The sequence below is a fragment of the Pinus tabuliformis genome, chromosome 6 (genome assembly GCF_031772625.1).
Source record: "Pinus tabuliformis cultivar Carrire ecotype Pingquan chromosome 6, CPIR1, whole genome shotgun sequence".
NCBI classification, from domain to species: domain Eukaryota; kingdom Viridiplantae; phylum Streptophyta; class Pinopsida; order Pinales; family Pinaceae; genus Pinus; species Pinus tabuliformis.
In genome coordinates, this window is record NC_142292.1 from 1,722,157,929 (window position 1) to 1,722,178,802 (window position 20,874).

At 40.9% G+C, this 20,874-nt stretch overlaps 1 pseudogene; it reads right to left on the reverse strand.

Annotated features, from left to right (window-relative positions):
- LOC149265690 (5.8S ribosomal RNA) lies at positions 1-153 on the reverse strand (annotated as a pseudogene).
- Positions 154-20,874: the final 20,721 nt, after the last annotated feature.

A 20,874-nucleotide genomic window follows, 5' to 3' on the forward strand; every position in this document is an offset into this window, starting at 1 on the left:
CAAAATCTAGACAGATGTGCCCTCGACCGAGGCCTCGGGCATAAACTGCATTCAAAAACTCGAAGATTCGCGATATTTTCAATTCACACTAAGTATCCCATATCGACGCATTCCTCATCATAACAAGAGTTGAGATATTCGTTGATGAGAGTCATTTTCATGTATTAACAACAAATCCACACAACACTGAATAGGGCACCCCCCACAACAAATGGATAAAATCCCACCCAATGCACAATACATCACAACAAGCAACAATCACCCCTCTCCCTCGAGACAGTTACACTCCATAACCCACTCAGTAAAGGGAGGCTCAAACAGAGACAAACAAGCTCCCTGAACCCCATGCCTTTGCAAAGAGAGGGGGTTCCTGCAAGGAACAGTGAACGAGAAGGACTAGGGTGGCCACCTATTATACAGGAAAATTACCTCCTCATCAACTAAGAGGAGAAGAGAAGGATGACTGAAGGACTAACAAATTTCACAGGCCCATTTGTCAAGCTAACGTTGTCTAGGAACTAGAAACCTACTTTATAAAGCTTTCGAGCAAGGCTAAGGGTGAGTTAGTTCCTAGGGTAACTCTATTTGTTACCTCAGGAAGGGAGTTAGTAAACCTAATTGAGCTTCTATGGGTCAAAGGAATGAGTTGATTGAAAAATATCCCAAGATTCTCTCCTATGTCAACTCACAAAGGCAGGGAAACATCAGAACTCGACTTGTTTGGAGGAATTACTAATTCCTAATGGAGTCTACAAATGGGGAAGAGAATAAAGGAATGGAAGCATCACTGCTTTTGCCTAATGGAACTCATGAAGGATTTGGCAAGGCTTATCCTCTCATGCTATATATTAGAGGTTAGGGTTGTCACACGGAATGAGTCGATCTTGCGGACAAGATAGACCTTCCTAGAATCTAAAGAAAACCTAATGACAAGCAAACCAATCACACATTATCTTTCTTTAAATATGCTTTTATAAACAAAGGCAGAAAAGTGTCTTAGGCCTACCTTAGGTCCAACGCAAGTTTGTGGAAGCCTCGCTCCTTCGATCCAAATGAGCTCCCTTGTCGCGAATTTGCAAACACAAACAAGCAAACAAATTAAATAGCACCTGAAAAGCCAATATCATAAAACATATTTAACATGAAAGTCAAGGAATTCATGAAACAAATGACATGAGACAATTTGTTGAGAAAAATGAGTTTGATTGTATTAATTCAAATCAAGAAGAACTTTACAACCTGTGCCTTGACACTGTACAAGCTCCTCCCAGGGTCCAGCGAGAAGTCTCCTCTACTTTGACAAGTTTCACTCTCTTCCCAATGAAGCCAAAAAGATATGTGATCTCTCCTCTCAAGCTCAACTAGGAAGTCTTAATTTCACCAGCATTTACCCTCAAAAATGTTTAGCTTCTAACCTCTCCAGCAACTAGCCCAATGCCTAAATTTATAGTGCAATGGAGGGAAGTTACTAGGTCCTCCTTCAAAGGGATAGCTCCTCTCATCAAGGGATTAGATCCTTCTCTTTTGGGATGCATGAACCACCTAAGAGCGGCCAATCCACGTCAAAATTCCATCTAGAATCATCTAGAATTAACCCAAAGTGAGTTTTTTAGAATAAACTTGCGCCTTTTTTACTTTCACAAGGGTCCACACCCACACCTTTAGGGACAGAGCGGGCAGGTCCGCAGTTTTTGTAAATAGAAGGTGCGGGACCGCAGGTAACAGTGAGAGAAAGTGTGGAACCAGAGTTTTATTGATTTTCAATGTCTTTATCTCAATTTCAAAGCTTGACTTGAAGAGCTGAGGTCTGAGACTTGATTAGGAGGTCAGTACAAGTGATGATAGACCCATACTGACTGCAAATAATCATGGTGACGATATTTTTGTGTAACAGATTGCCCCCTAAAGTGCGAAGTCTGTAGTAGATGAGGATTTCATTTATCATTTAGGAAGAGTGAAGTACTTTATCATTTTGAGGATCATCTTGTGGAGAGCCTAGTTGGAACCTGTAAAAACATTCAATGCAAGATATATATATGAGATCATATCATCGCTGAGGTAGGCATTCCCATACTCAGACCAAAACTGACTTAGAAAACTAACTACGCTCTGATACATGAATGATCTTGTAATACATCACAAGTATAGACTCATGTGGACACAGTATGGACGCAGCCATCTGTTTATATATAGTCCATTATATAATGAATACAAAATTCCTCGCAGCCTGGATTGTGGAAACTAGATCCAGGGTCTTCATTTCTACTTCCCGAAACAGTACGATTCTATCCATGTGAATGAATGTGTTGATGTCGAACATGGTAGAAACCACTTGATTACCAGTAAGCGATGTAAACTGTTAACAAGTGTGAAAGAAACCACCAGTGATGTCAATGGCTCTCAAAGTACCCAGTACAATCCATGAGATGTGAATAAATGTGTTGATGTCGAACATGTCACGGAATCCTTTGATCGAAGGTCAATGATGCAACCTATCGTCAAAGGTGAGAAACCTGCCATTGAGGCATGCAGATCCCAAGGTACTGACGATTTCTAGATCATCTTTCTAGATAATGTGCTGAAGTCGATAGAAATCGATCTGTCGCAGGCAAGCCCACAACACGAAATCATAGATCAAGTTGAAGAAATTTAGTTGCAAGGACTAACTCAGGGATGGTCAAGATGGATGACAGATATTTTGCAGATGAATGGCTTATTGGCAGTGACCTCTTGAACACATAATGACACAACAGATGGCTTGGTGACAATTGACCCAAAGTTAATACCCAAAAACCGATTGAAGACTTTCAATGTGGTTTGATCAACTGTTAGGCAAAGGATTTCCCAACCCAGGTGAATAAAAGTGTCGTGTTGAAGAGTGGTTACAAAGTATGACAAACGGGCTCATTTTTCTCTCTTTTCCCCCACCATTTCTGGCAAGTACCTCTTTATTTTTGACAAGCTTGAGGAGGATAACATTTGCTTGATTATAAGCTCATCCTTCGGATGAGTCCAACTTAGTTTAAATTCGAACCATAAGAAGGAGTGGTTCGTTCCAGTTTGTAATTGAACAGGTCCTTTACTGTGAAATTTTAACAAGTCCAGTATAGGAGAAACTCGGCGTTTTTCAATTTTAGAGAGTCTGAAAAAACTTAAGAAAACTCCAGGGTTGACATTTTTCGTAAATTTGTGTCTCCCAAGCCCGAAAAGGTATAAAATAATACTTGAGAGAACCACTTGATCTTTACGACCAAGGAGTACTTTTCGTAATTAGTGCCCCTAATCCGAAAAAGTAAAAAAGTGATCAACGACACGTCGTTTTATAACCAGTATTGAATTTGAAACGACAAAAATCAGGCAATCTTTTCATGTTTTTACGGTCAGAAAAGAGCTGTAAGTGGACCGTCTTTTAGTTCCATTTTAACGAGTTTAAAAGAAAAACTCGGCAATATTTTCATGTTTCAGGAGTCAGAAAAGAGCTTAAAGGTGACTCTAAATATTTTTCGTCGAAAATGATAGATTTCGCCTGAATAATCCGTTATCCTGAACAAAAACGCAAACATTACTCATACCTGTTTGAAATGAATAAAAATGTTGCAAAAACACCTTTCCAAAGTGAAACATAAACAAATTTGCAATTTATTTACTCAAAAAACTTATAAAAAGGGCTTTCGTCAATTCATTTTTACCGTTTGAGTTTGGGTGAGAAAATAGTGCTTTTGTTCAAAAAACTTCCTGTGAAGATTGCGGAAAATCCGACCGTTGGAATCGAACGTCGTCTTCTCCAGGTAATCCACATCATCCTACTCTTCATTTTTAACCATTTCATTTTTTGTTTTGGGTTTTTATTTCATTTTTTGGATGGTTTTTAAGCTTAAAACCCGCGTGCGGGGGCCCGCAGGTGCAACACTGCCAGCCCGCGGACCCCGACTTTTTCTCAATGGGGAAAAAGTCAAGGTTCCACACCTTCCATGTAGGCAAGGTGTGGACCCATGCACTGTGTCTAACCCAGAGGGTGCGGTCCCCGCCGCAAGGGTTTTTAACCCAAAAATTCTCAAATTTGGCCCAAACAAATTAATTTCTAGCATTCTAATTTATCTTTTTACTTGATGCAGAGAGTACATCATGCTAGATTGGTGTGAACGAGAGCATGAGGACATGGATCTAGCCACATTGAACCACCAATCTTCGATCGATGCATTGAAGGCCTGCGGCTTGTACAAATTCTGGTCCATACCTGGCATGAGGGCCCAGGTGGATTTCTTACAGTGGATGGTTGACAAATGGAGCATGCAGGACCAGTGCTTCTTCATTGATGGCCACCAGCTCGAAATTGAGCCGGTAGATATATATTTCTTGACTGGTTTTCCTAAGAGAGGCGAATACTTGACTCTATTCGAGGCTAGGCCAGGTGGCCAGTCTGTAGATAGCCTCTGGCTAGAGTTCTGCAACAGCCAGGCTAGAGACAAAGGGATAGACATAAAAACTATATCCCTTCCTGAACTCATGGTGATCGCGTTTACTGTCACCAGACTTTGCAGGAGTGCCTCATTACATGTTGCCACCGGATCCCAGATGCGGATGGCAGATGACTGCTTTCGAGGCACCATCTTCAACTGGTGTGATGCTGTGTTGGCCAATGTGAAAGGCCAACTGACTAGAGCCAAGAACAGACAACTAAAGACCTTTGGTTATGGGGCTTTGGTTGTGAGCTTTGGTCTGGAGAGGGTTCCCATCTTGATCCCGCAGCACCTTACTGTTGGAGTTGGGCTTCCTCGAGAGCCCAAACTGATGCGATGGGTCGCAGTTATGGCCCGTCATCCGGACGAGGGGATAGAGGTTGTTCGATTCAAACCTGAGTATTTCCAGTGGTTGGAAAACTAGGTTTTTTCTATTCAGGACTTCCCTTACGCTGTGGTAGATTTTCGTGGTGACCCAGATATGGCTCTTCCACCAGGAGAGCAATGGGATGACTCAGGTAAAATCATTTTCAACATTTTTTCTATTTTAAATTTTTTTATTTTTCTATCGTCCCAAAACTGATAGTAAAAGTTTCAAATGCAAATGTGGGTCCACAACGACCAGCCGCTCTCTGGCCTTACGAGAAGAAACAACCAGTTGCAGTCGTGCCAGCCCCATAGGACGAATCAGCAGAGGTTTTGGCCGAGTTGGAGGGTCATCTAGAGCGCTTGACAGGAGATATTCCGAAGACCACCATAGATGACATTCCTCGTTGACTTCAGCGCTATGTGATTGGGGTCCCAGGACCTTTTAGGAGGTTCCTTTGCAAGGTGGCCCGTGCAGTGGTTTCTTATTGAGATCATCACCAGTGATAGGATGATCGCTTATTGTGGGCACATATGACATTTTTGTTTTTTGTACTTATCATTTTTGCCGATCATAAGGTGTTTTTCAACCTATGATCAAGGACGATGTATTTTTTGACACACTCCTATGTATATATATATATATATCACTATTACCGGCTTATCTTGTAAATCATGTTATGGAATGGTTTTAAATTTACATGTACAATTATTGCAAATGTCTACTTAACATTCGAGAAGCAATTGCATCTGCTAATGTATTTAAAGATCTTGGAATATGTTGATATTCAATATAATCAAATTCACGTTCCAAGAGATGCACTCTGAAAAATAATCTCTATAACACTGGATTTCTAATGGCATACACTCTATTAAGCTGCAATACAACGAGTTCAGAATCTAACCTCACTATCAAACTCAGAATCCCAAATGAAATAGATTCATATAATAACTCAATCACTGCACTATACTCGGCAATGTTGTTTGTTGTTTGACCGAGGCTTACCCCATGCATAGATACCAACTCGTCAGAGAGCGAATAGATAACCCAAGCAGCGGAAGAAATGTTCTGTGTATTACGACAAGCACCATCAGTGAAACCAATTTATGTTTGGAGAGGCATCGACATCTGCAATATCAAGAGTAAAACCAAGATAAGCAAGAATAATGACGAAAAACACTCTCTAAGCTAACTACACTGTTTAAACTAAAACACACCAGCTAGAAAGAAAAAACTATCCTAACTAAAAATCTCCATACCCATTCTTTAAGCATAATACCTCTTCAGGTAAAGACCATTTCTGGGTTTACCTAAAGAGTCCCTGTCAAAGTCTACCAATTCATAGGCCCCTTTTGCTAGCTTTCACTTGACAACTTAGGGACCATGCCACATAGGAATGAATTTTCCAGCGCCTAATTTACCATTGGCTTGATCGTAAACTAAGACTAGATCTCCTTCCGAAAAATTTCGAGGGGTCACATTTCGATCATACTGAGCTTTCATACGTTTTGCGTGAGTCTCGATTGCCAATGCAGCATCACGTCGATTCTCATCTAATTGAGCCAAGTATAACAAACACTTTTCCTTTTCGGAAGTGGCTGGAAGTAACTCGATGGCCATTTGCAATGACGGGATTTCGCATTCAATGGGTAACACAGCTTCCAGACCATAAACTAGTTCGAAAGGAGTGAACCCTGTTGATGTTTTTACTGAAGTTCGATACGCCCAAAGCGCTGAAAATAGCATGTTATGCCAATTCGACCGATGAATCCCAATGATTCGTCGGATCATGATGACTAAGACTTTGTTGATGGATTCAACCAGACCATTAGCTTGTGGATAATAAGGAGTTGAACTATCGTGACGCAAACCAAGCTGGCCTGTAAGTTCGGTCATCATAACTTTTCGAAAATGACGCCCATGATCAGTGATAATCGCTTGTGGGACACAAAACCTAGCAATTATGTGATTGAACATGAAAATTGCAGCTATCTTGCCATCTGCCTCAAATGTAGGCATCGCCTCGGCCCACTTGGTAAAATAATCTACCGCAAGGATGATATACGCATGCCCCCCGACCGAGTGAGGGTTACATGTAATAAAATCGATACCCCATTTGGCAAAAGGACCAACGGCAATTATAGGGTGGAGAGGAGCAGGTGGAGCGTGCATCTTTCGATCAAAAAATTGGCAGTTGTGGCATTTTCGGACCGCGGTAATACAATCTTTAAACAAAGACGGCCAGAAATAGCTAGCGCGCAATGTCTTTTGGGTTGTGGCATACCCAGACATATGACCGCCACACGCTCCAGAGTGACAGTCATTTAGAACCCTTTCAGCTTCCTCGTGAGTTAAACAACGTCGAAAAACAGAGTCTGCCCCACGGCGATAAAGAGTATCTCCAATAATCCTAAATTGTTGGGACTGGAATCGTATTTTCTGACGTTCTAACCTTGAAATTTCTGGCCAAAAGGATTGGGTCTGGAGATAAACGATGATATCCCCATACCATGGATCTAAAGTTCTGATTAGAAACAAGGATTCGTCCGCAATGGGCTCCTCCGCCACAGTTTCCGTATTAGTACGCGGGAAATCACACATTAACTCCGCAAAAACTAAAGATTTCTTAGACTTAGATTTCTCAAATTCCAAGTCAAACTCCTGTAGGATAACAATCCATTTAGAGTACTTGCCCCCTAGAAATTGCTTAGTCAAAATGTAGATCATAGGGTTGCAATCCGAAATTACTATAGTTTTATGTAGTAAAATGTAGTGACGAAAACGTTGGACAGCTTGAACAGCTGCCAATGCCAATTTCTCCACATGTGAGTATTTTAGCTCAGTTGGATTTAAAGTTTGACTAAGGTAATATATCACATGTTCAGTTCCGAATTCATCTTCCTCAACTAAGACCATTCCAATGGTGGAATGGGAGGCGGCAAGGTACAAGAAGTAATCCTGGTTGTAGTTGGGAGGATGCAACAACGGTGCATGGGTCAACGTGTTTTTGAGTGCATCAAAAGATTTCTGAGCTATTTCATCCCAATAGAATGGAGTATTTTGTTTCAACAACTGGGTAAAACCCTTTGTAACCTTAGCGTAGTTAGGAATGAATCGTCGTAAAAAGTTTGCTTTCCCTTGCAAACTTTGGAGTTGGCGAAGACTCGAAGGAGGAGGCAATTTGACAATAGCTTCGACCTTCAAGGGATCGACGTGAATGCCGGCTTTCGAAACAACAAACCCCAAAAATCGACCCGTTTCTATACAAAAAACACATTTGTGTGGATTCAACCGAATCCGATAATGCCTACACCTCATAAAGATTACTCGTAAATGGACGAGGTGATCTGCTCGATGTAATGAATGAGCAGGCAAGTCATCGAGATAGGGTTGCACAATGTGCTTGATGTCATGAAATGCATAAGACATGGCCCTTTGAAAAGTTGCTCTGGCATTCTTGAGCCCAAAAGGTAATTTGCAATAAGAAAATGTCCCCCATGGACAAATGAAAGCCGTTTTTGGTTGATCGGCAGGTAGAATATTGATTTGATTGTATCCGGAAAAACCATCCATGAAGGAGAATATTTCGCTGCCGGCACAATCATCAATGATTTGATCGATATAGGGAGTTGGGTAATTGTCCTTTGGACAGGCTCGATTAATGTCCCTATAATCGATACATATTCTTATTGTCCCTTGCTTTTTGTTAATCGGAACAATATTCGATACCCAATCCGTTAACAAGATCGGATAAATGAAACCTGCTTTGAGTAATTTTTCAACTTCTGCTTTAATTGCAGCAGCTTTTCTTGGGTGAATCTGACGCAAACATTGTCGAACGGGTTTAGCATCCGAGTAAGTCTTTATTTCATGAACAACAATCGCGGGATCAATTCCTGGCATTTCCTCATAGGACCAGGCAAACACATCGCAGAATTCCTGAAATAGGGCCTTATATATTTGAATTTCATCATATGTACAAGAGGCACCTATATGAATGTTTTCAACAATTCCGGGTTTAACTGAAATGTCAATAGGAATAGTTCGAGAGATGTTTCCCAAATTTAACTCCGAAGCAGGATGTTTCATTGGATTCTGAGTTTCCTTGACATATTCAGTCGTAAAAATTGATGAAAAATCATTTTCAAAACGATCATTCTCAGGTAAAAACGAAGATCTGTGACGGAGATCTTCCCATGGTAAATCATCTACACATGGGATTTCACGAATTTGCTCATCAAAGTGAACAAGTTCAGAAAACGTGATTGAATCCGAGCTTGATGTGAAAAGTGATTCTTCACGGACCACATTCATTAATTCAATTTCGGTTGAAGATGGGTCGGTAAATGATTGCACAGCCTCATACGCAATTTCATATGGACTCAAAGGTATGACATCACCAAATGAGTCTATCTCATATTCAGAAGGAACGATCCAAGGATCATCATAAACAATGGTGCCTGACGTAATCATATGAATGGTTGCAAATGAAGATGATGCGTTGATCGGAGGAAAAGGAAAAGTTCCCAGTAAACCGACATCTTTAACTAGTCCTACTCCAACACCCTTATATGGGATAGTCGTTTTACCGACATGCTGAATACTTTCAGAAGAGGCTGGGTCGAATGAAAAGTAAGCCAACTGGTTTATTGTTACGATATTTCCATTATGAGGAAACTTTATAACCCGAAAGACCGATGAAACGACAGCTGTCATAGCGTAAGACCAACTTCGACCCAAGAGAAGGTTGTAATCTAGAGGGGCATCAACCACCTCCACATCTAGATTAACGGTTTTTCCTTCAACCCCTATACGCAAATCCTGTAGAATGCCAAAAGGATGAAACCCACGGCCATCAAAGGCCTTAAGAATCGTCCGGGAATTGATTTAGCGAAGGAGAACCAAGCGATCTCCAACATTGTATCAACATAATACACGTTGAGGCTCCCTCATCAATCACAGTCCGATGAATAGGCCTGTTTTTTACTATCACTGGAATTTGGAAAGCCATTTGATGAGGTAAGCGTGGTGTACTATTTTCTAGATTGAAAATTATTAGGTTCGAGTCCTGAACGTCAACAGCTCCTATAGCCGACAAAAGTAATTTACGCTGTGCTGGACATGATTGCAGCACTTCCCAAGCCGACATTGCTGAGGGTGAAACAGCTAAATCCTCAACAATGTTATAGTTCTGAGTCGCTCTCGCATGTGGATTGGAAGCTGACTTTCGAAGTATACCCTTGGCGGGCGGTTTGATTACCAAGTCCGGATTAGGTTTCTCATTCTGTAGTGGATCGGAACCGGGAGCTGAGGTTGATGGATTAGAATGAGAAGATTCTGCTTCTTTACCATCAACAGGACTTTTACTACCATAATCATGTGATCGATTCGTAATCCTAACATGAGACATCATCAGTATGGGTTCTTCATTGGCACTCGAGGAAGAACCTATAATCTTATTTTCTTGACTTGGAAAAGGATCCTTCAAAACAGCAGGCGTTTGGGAACCTTTGACAATCTTCGCAACCTCTGCACGATGAGGGCAGTCTCTTGTAAAATTTCCATCCTCACAAATGAGACAAGGATAACGAGGTTTGCGTTTTTCATCATTGGATTCCGATTTTTCAGGTTTCTCCTTTGAATTTTTGTCCGCTTTATTCTTCTTCTTCCCTTTCTTCTTCCCACCGGATTTTGATTTGGCTGTAAATGACTCTACAACGTGAATATCGGTTGAAATCTCCGCGGAAGAATCTCCTATTGGGGAATCAGGCAAGGTTATGATAGGAGAAGAATTCTTGGAAGACTTCTTCTTACTCTTAGTGTTAACCGTACCAATCATACCATCGGCGGCATGAGATCCCGAAGGAGCTGCAGCGATTTGATTTTGATTAGGAAGATCGGGGATTTTCTCATGTAACGTACCTGACTGAGTATAGACCAAGTCAAGGTACTGTGCTTGAGAAATTACTTGCTCCTCAGTAACAACTCCGGATTTACCTACATCTTCAGTGATCTTTGGCAACAAAGACTTTACAAACCACTCAGCCAAAATCTGATCCAGAATAAAAACCTTCACTAAGCACCGCCAACGTCTCCATTCGTGAATATGATCTGAAATGTAAGTGGACGTTGATTGCTTTAACGAAGTTAACAATTCCGTGCCATTGTCATATCTGACCGGCAACTGAAAATGAGTTAAAAACGAGGTAGCTAACTGACTAAAATTATAAAAAGTGCTTTGCAGTAACTCAATGTACCACTTGGCCGCAAGACCAATTAGAGTGCGCTGGAAAAGTCTTAGACGGATAGAATCATCTGAAATGGAGTTAGACGCACACCAGAGGTGATAAGTCATCACATGGTTCGACAGGTCCTCTCTTGATTTGCCTTCGAACTTAGGAATATCACTAGGCAACTTATTCGGCATTGGCAGCCAAAACGGAAGATAATTAATGGTATCATTCGTTAGGCGCGACAAGTCAAGCAAGTCCAAAGTTGCGATAAACAGTAATTGACGATTAGGGTCCCTAAAACTCTGGGTCATGAGACCAGCCCCAAGAGGAGGATATCCGGGATAACTAGGAATAGGAATTGCATTTGGGATATTGTATCCTCCCGGAAAACCAGGATTAATCGGACCGTACTGGGGTTGCTGAGGTTGTTGATATGTGTACCCAGGGTACGGTTGATACTGATAGACTGGCTGTTGTACAACAGGACCGAATTGGTACTGTCCCTGGTACGGTTGATAAGTAAATTGTGGTTGACTTGTGACAATCGTACTTGAACCAGGTTGTCCTACAGGCATCTGAACCGAAGTTTGAATCGTAGATCCAGATGGTGGTAAAGATGTCTAAGGAGTAGATACAGGAACAGTAGAAACCAGAGCTGTCGATACTCCGGAAGTAGGTGGGGTAGATTGAACAGATGTTGCGGCAGTTGCAACAGTTGTTTGAGGCGGAGTACGAGGTGTACTAGGCCCAGGCTAAGAAACTACCGAAGGTACAGAAGTTTGAATATTAGACTAGACAGGTTGCTGGGGTGTACCAGAAACTAAGGGTTGTCCAGTTTGAGATGACAACTGTAAATTTGGCTGCAACACCTGTTGAGTTTGCGATGGATCCCACACTACATTCATTCCGGGGTATGGACCCATAACAGGTTGAGAATATTGAGGACCATAACCAGGTTGAGGGTAGGATTGACAATTCAAAGGTACATTTCCCGTTCCTTGAACATATAATTGACCGAAGGGTCGTTGGAAACCTTGGTTCGAGTACTGACCTTAGGGTTGATACCCTTGAGGCACGTACTTATACTGGGGTTGACCTTGAGGTATAAATTGATACTGGGGTTGACCTTGGGGTACATATTGAGTCTGGCGTTGACCTTGAGGAACGTACTATCCCGTAGGTATGTACTATCCTTGAGGTTGCCCCCTAGATGCAAATTGGGTACCTTGAGGTTGCCCCCCAAGCGATAATTGAGGCTGCCCCCCACGCGGTAACTGGCCACCTTAAGGTTGAGGATTGGGAATAGAACCTGACATCATGAGAATATCTTCTACACTCAATGGCTTAGTAGCGTTGCTTCCAGTTAATAACCCTTGTTCAATGGGTTGAGGATATGCTCCCGAAAAAGTACCAGAAAGCGATTGATACCCAGAGGGAACAGAAGGACCTCCGTACAAAAAGGATTCGGGCGATTGAGTAAACATGGACGACTGTCTTGACATATTTAACAGAGGATAATAACCTCTAGGTGTTGGGTGATAAGAAACACGAGGTGGTGAAAAACTTAACCCTGGGTTTTCTAGGAAATTAGTCAAAGAAAGATACCAAGCACTGCTCCTAGGTGGACTGTAAAAAATTGATTCACGCTCCCTTAGCTCAATAACAAGTTGATTTTCAGGGATAGGGATGCCTACTTCTTCTTCCGGAGTAGCAAGTTCTTCGATAGCTATAAGTCCAGAAGGAAGATCTTGGGTGATTATTCTTTCTACCCTAGGTGAACCAGGACCACTAGAAGCTGGAGAAGCAAACCCCGATGTCGGAGTAGCAGCAAATTCACTTTCAGGTTCGGATATTTCAGGTTCCTCACCTATATCACTAGTAGATGAAAAGCTACCAGTAACTTCGGAAACAAACAGTAATTGTGGATTATAATCTGCTACTAAAGCTTGAAAATCAGGATGTACCACCAAAGAAGACTCTCCTTCTTCAGGTGACCCAACTCTACTGTCTCTAGGAGTTACGAGGACTTTCAAACCTTCAGGATGGCTCGGTGAAAACTCAGGAGATTGGCCCCGAAGTCTACGTGACTTCCTCGGTAGTTCAGCCACGGTTAAAAACTTTTAACTACGTCACACGCAAACAAAGTAAAATCTCAATGAAAACCACCTAAAGCCTCTAAAGAACCAAATAAATTTGAATCACACACATAAAGAATTTAGGAGATCAAACACACACAAACAGTAACTTTCCGTACTAAAAACACTAGTTGGTGATGAAATCCAACGTCGCAGAGTTCAATACAAAAATGGCGGTTGGAATAGTTACCCCGGAAACCTGCTTAATGAATAGACTGGCACAAGTTCCTCCACTTAACCGTCTCGAGTGAAGAAAACCCCCCAAAAAATCCAAGTGAGTCTAGCCGACGTCTGCTCCAGGTACAGTGGGATCTTCCCACCATTGTCACCTTAGGAAGAATCCTAAAGAATATGGCCACTAAGGTTACCAACTGAAACAAATATACCTGGGGGAACAGTCTATGATCCGATACGCACGCAAGGGCAGAGTAGCAAGCTCAATCCCCTTGAAGGCTCCTTTACATAATCCAAGGTTTACCAACAAGTGACCCCAGGCTCCTCGACAATGGTTAATCCGAGGTTTACTGTTTTTAATACGTGAATATCTGGCGTCGTTCCCAATGAGGAAGGGTTGATTCCCACACTAGTTCGGACACGATCTCGTGCTTCTCCTTTAAGAGGAGCTTTCCCAGAGCATAAAAGCAACAATTGGATTTCTTCCCTACCACAAGATACAGCTACTTGTTTTTTTTTACTGTCTTGGAGAGTTAATTACTCTCCTACTCCAAGACACTAGCCTAAGCTAAGTTGGTGTATCAGATCCCTAGAAATAAAAATGTTACTAGATGAATTTTACTTTAAGCGTTATTTTTATTGGTTTTTGTTTAAGTCAAAAGGCGCGGAGATGAAACTCGTGGTATGAAGACTTGACTCGAAATCACTAAAAATGCACCTAAGATGATTTAAACAATCTTTTCCCTTCGATGAACTTCTAGCTAAGAAAGAGTTTGAGAATGCAAATACTTTGTAAACACAAATCTTTCTTAACAAACAAATTAAAAGAAGAGCTTTTGTCCTTTCCAATGCACTCAAAACGAGACAACTAGTTATTTTCACAAAAAAATTCCCTTTTCGTTTCAAAGCACTCAACCACTACAAAAACAAACTTTTTCCAAAAGATATTTTTTTATTTTTTTATAAAACACTGAAAACTATGGAAATGACTAACTTTGAGATCTATAAATTATAAAAACCTATTTGAAGTCAAAGCCTACAAGATGTCTTTTTTAAGGATGTTTTACTTAGCTAGATGTAAACTAAGGACCAATTCATGCAGAATCACAAATCAGTCAAAGACAACCAATTTTGTTTTCTTTTTAAAAATGAAAATCCAAACTCTTAAACACAAGCTTTTCAAAGTTTTGTAAAGAGAAATCACAAAGTGAATTCCTCAACAAGGGGAGATCTCATAAATGGTCAGACTCATAAGAAGGTTGGCAGCAACCAAGGTGATATGAGGTCCCTACAGCTTCTAAGCTTAGAGCTACTACAAGACCAAGATGAAAAACAAACCCAACAAGCAAAACTCCTAGGAATTTCACCTAAAACCCTAACACCAATGAGATCAACCTAAGGAAAGCTTCTGACAGGTTATATGCAGGTCTGGGCAGTGGATAATACCTCCTAAACAAAAACTAAGATGACTAACAGAGGAAATCTTAGGTTTTTCAAAATTTTGACAGGGTCCGCAGGCCCACAGTTAACACAGGTGCGGTACCACTCTGTGCTAAATTCAAAAGTGCGGATAAGTACGCACTGTGTCAAAAGGCTAGGGTGCGTTCCTCTCCCAAAGCTATGAAAAACAAAAAATAACCCTGGATCTACAATTTCTACCCAATTCCACACACAACAAGCCAAAAACAGAAACAAAAACACAGTTTCTCAGGTCAAAGTAAAAACAAGGAAAAAATCAAGTTCCCCAGTATGGTCGCCATTTTGTCACACGGAATGAGTCGATCTTGCGGACAAGATAGACCTTCCTAGAATCTAAAGAAGACCTAATGACAAGCAAACCAATCACACACTATCTTTCTCTAAATATGCTTTTATAAACAAAGGCAAACAAGTGTTTTAGGCCTACCTTAGGTCCAACGCAAGTTTGTGGAAGCCTCGCTCCTTCGATCCAAATGAGCTCCCTTGTCGCGAATCTGCAAACACAAACAAGCAAACAAATTAAATAGCACCTGAAAATCCAATATCATAAAACATATTTAACATGAAAGTCAAGGAATTCATGAAACAAATGACATGAGACAATTTGTTGAGAAAAATGAGTTTGATTGTATTAATTCAAATCAAGAAGAACTTTACAACATGTGCCTTGACGCTGTACAAGCTCCTCCCAGGGTCCAGCAAGAAGTCTCCTCTACTTTGACAAGTTTTACTCTCGTCCTAATGAAGCCAAAAAGTTATGTGATCTCTCCTCTCAAGCTCAACTAGGAAGTCTTAATTTCACCAGCATTTACCCTCAAAAATGTTCAGCTTCTAACCTCTCCAGCAACTAGCCCAATGCCTGAATTTATAGTGCAATGGAGGGAAGTTACTAGGTCCTCCTTCAAAGGGATAAAGCCCTCCTTCAAAGGGATAGCTCCTCTCATCAAGGGATTAGCTCCTTCTCTTTTGGGATGCATGAACCACCTAAGAGCGGCCAATCCACGTCAAAATTCCTTCTAGAATCATCTAGAATTAACCCAAAGTGAGTTTTTTAGAATAAACTTGCGCCTTTTTTACTTTCACAGGGGTCTGCACCCACACCTTTAGGGACAGAGCGGGCAGGTCCGCAGTTTTTGTAAACAGAAGGTGTGGGACCACAGGTAACAGTGAGAGAAAGTGTGGAACCAGAGTTTTATTGATTTTCAATGTCTTTCTCTCAATTTCAAAGCTTGACTTGAAGAGCTAAGGTCTGAGACTTGCTTAGGAGGTCAATACAAGTGATGATAGACCCATACTGACTGCAAATAATCATGGTGATGATATTTTTGTGTAACAAAGGCCATTGTGGAAGGGGTCGAAACATTTGAAGGGATTTCCTATTTAACTGTCAAGCATAGTCTCTGACTAAGGTATAGCAAGAGGTTAAGAAGGGAAAGAGAGAGAGAAGCTAGAGGTGTAAGGGAAGGTTGATACAACTAATGTTTGTAATCACTCTTTCTACATTAATATCTGCAATTGCGTTGTCCACTCCGCGATGTTGGTAGTGTAATCTGTTTACATATTTATGCAATGTCGTTATTATGAGTGGCTTAGATACATGTAATTAGATATCTTTATATGTTAATGCATTGTTTGTCAAATTTATATGTTGTGATATTACACTTGTCGTATCTATGTGCAGTTTTTTATCTGGAGCTAGCTAAGGGGTCTTCCGCCTTGCTACTTTGCGCTCTCTAGCAACACCACACCAGACTTGAGGTAATAAGTCCTTCTTCCCGCTTTGATTCTCATTTGTTTAACATATATATGCATGCATCTTTGTGACAGCTATGGCTAATCTGACAGCGTACAAAGGATCTTGGGAAGATTCTTGAGGTCTTCTACACCACCAAACACTCATGCATTAATCCCTATAGCAGAATTTGTGACTCCACTGGAGACTACACTTATTTCCCGGTTTTCTCCCAAATTTCCTAGATCTCTCTTTCTTCCAGGCCTTCTTGTACTTCTTGGTCCCCTTTCTGACCACTCAGCACTATACAGCACCTCTCTCTAAGTTCTTAGCCCTAGATCTGATCCCCACAGCCTTCTTTTTTATCCTTTTTCATCACTAATGTTGTCTCCTTGTGTAATCGTTGCTTTATAAAGCATTGTGGCCTCACACACAGTGCGTTAGTCTAGCAAGTAACTCTTTGTACCCTCTATTACAGAGCATTAGCCAGCCACTTCTTGATATACAAATTTCTTTGTGACCTCATGGGTTGTGAAATCTACTTGTAGACTGATCAGGGATCTGCAGCTGTACTTGTTTGATTGATTTGTCTCCTGAACAATTTTTTTTTTAGAAAATAGCTTTACTTCTTAAAGTTTTTGTTTTCATAAAAGAAAAATACAAAAATTTTATTTTTTTCTGCTCAGTTGGTTAGATCTGCAATATTTGGTTTCAAAAGTTGTTAGTGAGCATCTTTTGTTTTGTCGATTGTGCTAGTTTTTTATTGAACTCGATGCATGGTATATATATTGATGTATGAATGACTCTCCATTTGTAGAAGCAACTTCTTCATTGAAAGTGAAATTTACAAGCATTGTTTTTGCATGATTTGAGTCAGAGTCCCATATAACTTCATACGTCAACACCCCTACCGAAGACTCTAACGAAGTACATTTAAAATATACCTAATAAAATCAATCAGCAACTCTTTTTAGAGTAAACACACATTAGTTTAGGCTAGGATCTTGGGTTAGGAAGTTGTGACTTAACTGTCCAAGATCATACATTAAAACTAGTGTCATTAACAAGGGAAATCCTTCTACACTCATACTATCCAGAACAACTCCAGTAAAAATGGAGCTAAATCCAAGACAATATCAGACTGTAAATGAAGGTAGCCCACCTTCGCTTACATCTCCTTTGGGCATTTTGTGTATCGTGGATCCTTTTGGGGATATTGGAGCTGAGTCGAGGACTCAGGTATCCTGCCTACACAACATACTGTCTGCGACTATTTCCCCCCCCCCCAAGTAGTGTCTGTGATTTGAGGTAACCATAGTGGTCATACTTTTAGGGACGAACACAAGGGGACTGGGGCGGGTTACCCTAGTACCTAACACAGACGAACCTACTCTGTCTTCATTTTTGGGAGGGTGCTCATCTTCACGAGAGTACTTGGCCCCTTAATCTGAGGTTCGAAAAAGCTCAAGAGTAATTGTAACTGTACATTTGTCCAACTCTCTTTTTATCCATTGTGATACTAGGTTTCATCTCCAACAAATGGTGGTTATCAAATAGGGTCATACCCTGTTCTTGTTGATTGATTTATATAGTGTATTTTTTTTTAAGTGCCAGATTGTTATCACCAAGACTTTAAATAATATCACTGTAAAATTTATTGATAAACTTTATCGGTCACTGTGGCTACATCTAGCCCTCATCGTCATTCTAGACGATTGTTAGGTCTTCCCCCATTCATTTTGGAGGATCCGTCGAGCCCTAGTGAACCAGATTACCTGGTCTTCGGGCAATCAGTCTCCAAGATCTAATACTGAATCATCTTGGACATCCCACGATTCAAGATTACCGAATTATTTCTTTACTAAAGGTTTCATTCCTCCATACAATCCTCCGATCACGAATCTATTGGGACCACTCTTGATTCCAGTTGTATTCATACCTCCTATGTCGTATGTTGGACCTACACCACCAATCCCATCGACGACTAACGGGCCATGGGATTTTGTGGAAACTTTTGGTCCACCACCTCCCTAGTCGATAGTTAGTTCCACACCTTTGATGGTAAAACCTGCTATCCCACCTATCCCAGACTCAAACCCTATCATGTCACTAGCTGAATTGGCCTACCAAGCCATCCAATCTACATCTGAATCTCCGGTCACTTTGGTCATGACCAACGTGTTGTGGCCAGAAACAACCCCCCCCCTTTTTCATTTAAGTGTTGTCCAAAATACTAAATGAATGGGGACCCTTAGTTAAAATTTAGGAAAAGCAAGAGTTTCCTTTCTTCAAAATAAGGTTACCATCATAAGCTTAGGAAGATCTTTTGAATACTTTAAAACCTAAGTTTATCATAAGGAAAAAATCTTTAAAAAGCCGCATCATAAAATGATAGAAAAGCACCTCCATTCGGGTATAATCCCGGTATGTGCAAGATTCTCGTACTAAGAAATATATCGCATCGCAATAAAGTAATGCTAATAAGAAAAAACTTCAAGATTTTCCGATTTGCGATAACACCGATCGCAAGATCGCATATCGCAGGGAATGAGCTAACAAAATTTGGCAAGCATAAAACTTCTGTGATCTGCGATGTTGCGATATCGTGATAAAACGGTGGTTGAGATATTAAGCCAAATCAACTCTGCGATGTTATATTTGTGAGTCGGTGCGAGAGCGCGATAGTGCAATAATGCGATGTCGCGATCTGCGACGATTGCGAACCAAATCGCAAAATCACTCCATCACGAATCTTTCAGGCACGCTATTCAAGAAAAACCAATTACCATAATCTGACTCAAGATCATGCGCTTTTAATGATAATAAAGGAATTAGTTTTCATCTATTAATAAAATGTAGATGCTTGCTTTTGCAAAGAATTGCTTCACGTAAGGTGGCATATTTGATATATATGTTGCATTTAAGACTCTCCCATCACCTTTCTTGATCAATCATTTCCATTTCACTTGTGAGCTACAGGAACGGAGAATGAAGGATGATACAAAGCCATACGCAGGAAAAAATGGGAAAGAAAAATAAAGCTCAGGGCTCTGAGGTGAAGGAAATGGCACCTTTATATACAGACACGGCTTGTAACAGAGACGCAGGGATATCGACGTGGGAAGGCATGTACAGACTGCTTGAAGAAGAAAACCCCAGAATAATGAAGGTTACCGCTGTCTCAAACTCACAGGGCTCTTCCGAAGCATCCTTAGATGAACTAGCGTGCTCATTCCTTCATCCGATAGCAGCAAGGCCTAAAATTCTCCCATATACGGATATGATCAAGTGGATACTTGACAACGCAGAAATGAAGAATAGAAAGTTCAAGATTCAAGTACATGGGCTCATCGGGTCATTCCCTGCACAAGATTTAAAGCTCATGTATCATCTTCCTGAACCGCAGGCAACTTACAATGCACAATTCATTGAACAATTTGTGGCGGAGAACCCAAACCTATCAGAGACCACCAAAGATTGGTCCAGAAAAGATGAACCGCTCAAGAAAGACAAAAATGGTATGTACAGCACTGGTTCCCTCACCTCTCCGTATTGTTTTGCTGCGACCATGCTTTGTAGATTATTTGGGATGCCAGATATCAATAAGTTTTCGTCTGAATGGTTACCGTTAATAGATGCTGCCACAAATGTCGTTATTATAGATTGGGCCAAGATCTTTTCTGATAACCTATTCACGGCTATTGTCAATTACCAGTCTAAAAGATCCATGTCTCAAAGGATCTATCCTCATTTTTACCTATCCGCATATGTTATGGATTCTATTTGTTATGTGTCTAAATTTCCTGTTATGGGTTGGAAATGGACAACTCAGGACCCATTACCCATCCATGTTTATCATAAGATATTATGGGATTCTCAGTTCATTCCACATTTCTACCAGATTTGTCACGGGCTTATCTTACCCTTGTATAGAATGATGTATGATAAAAACCCCCTGAGGTGCTCACCTGAGGCACAGATAGATATCATCCCCATCGCAAGATAGTTCGGAGAAGAATGGTTCACCTATATTAGAGTATTTGGAAGCACCGTCCCCCCTCATGTCCTACCTTTGTATATCCCTAACAAACATCTGGCTGAGAAATTGCATATCAAACCTGTTCAGAAGGTGACCTAACTAAAGACCTAAAAGACAAAAAGAAGGCCATATGGCCACAGTTTCCTATGGCTTGTGGGGCCTTTTCGTTGTTCGATGTAGGTCACGCGTTCACCGAAGTACAGAATATAATGTGTCTACAATTATTTAAATTCCCAACAAGACCATTTGACCCAA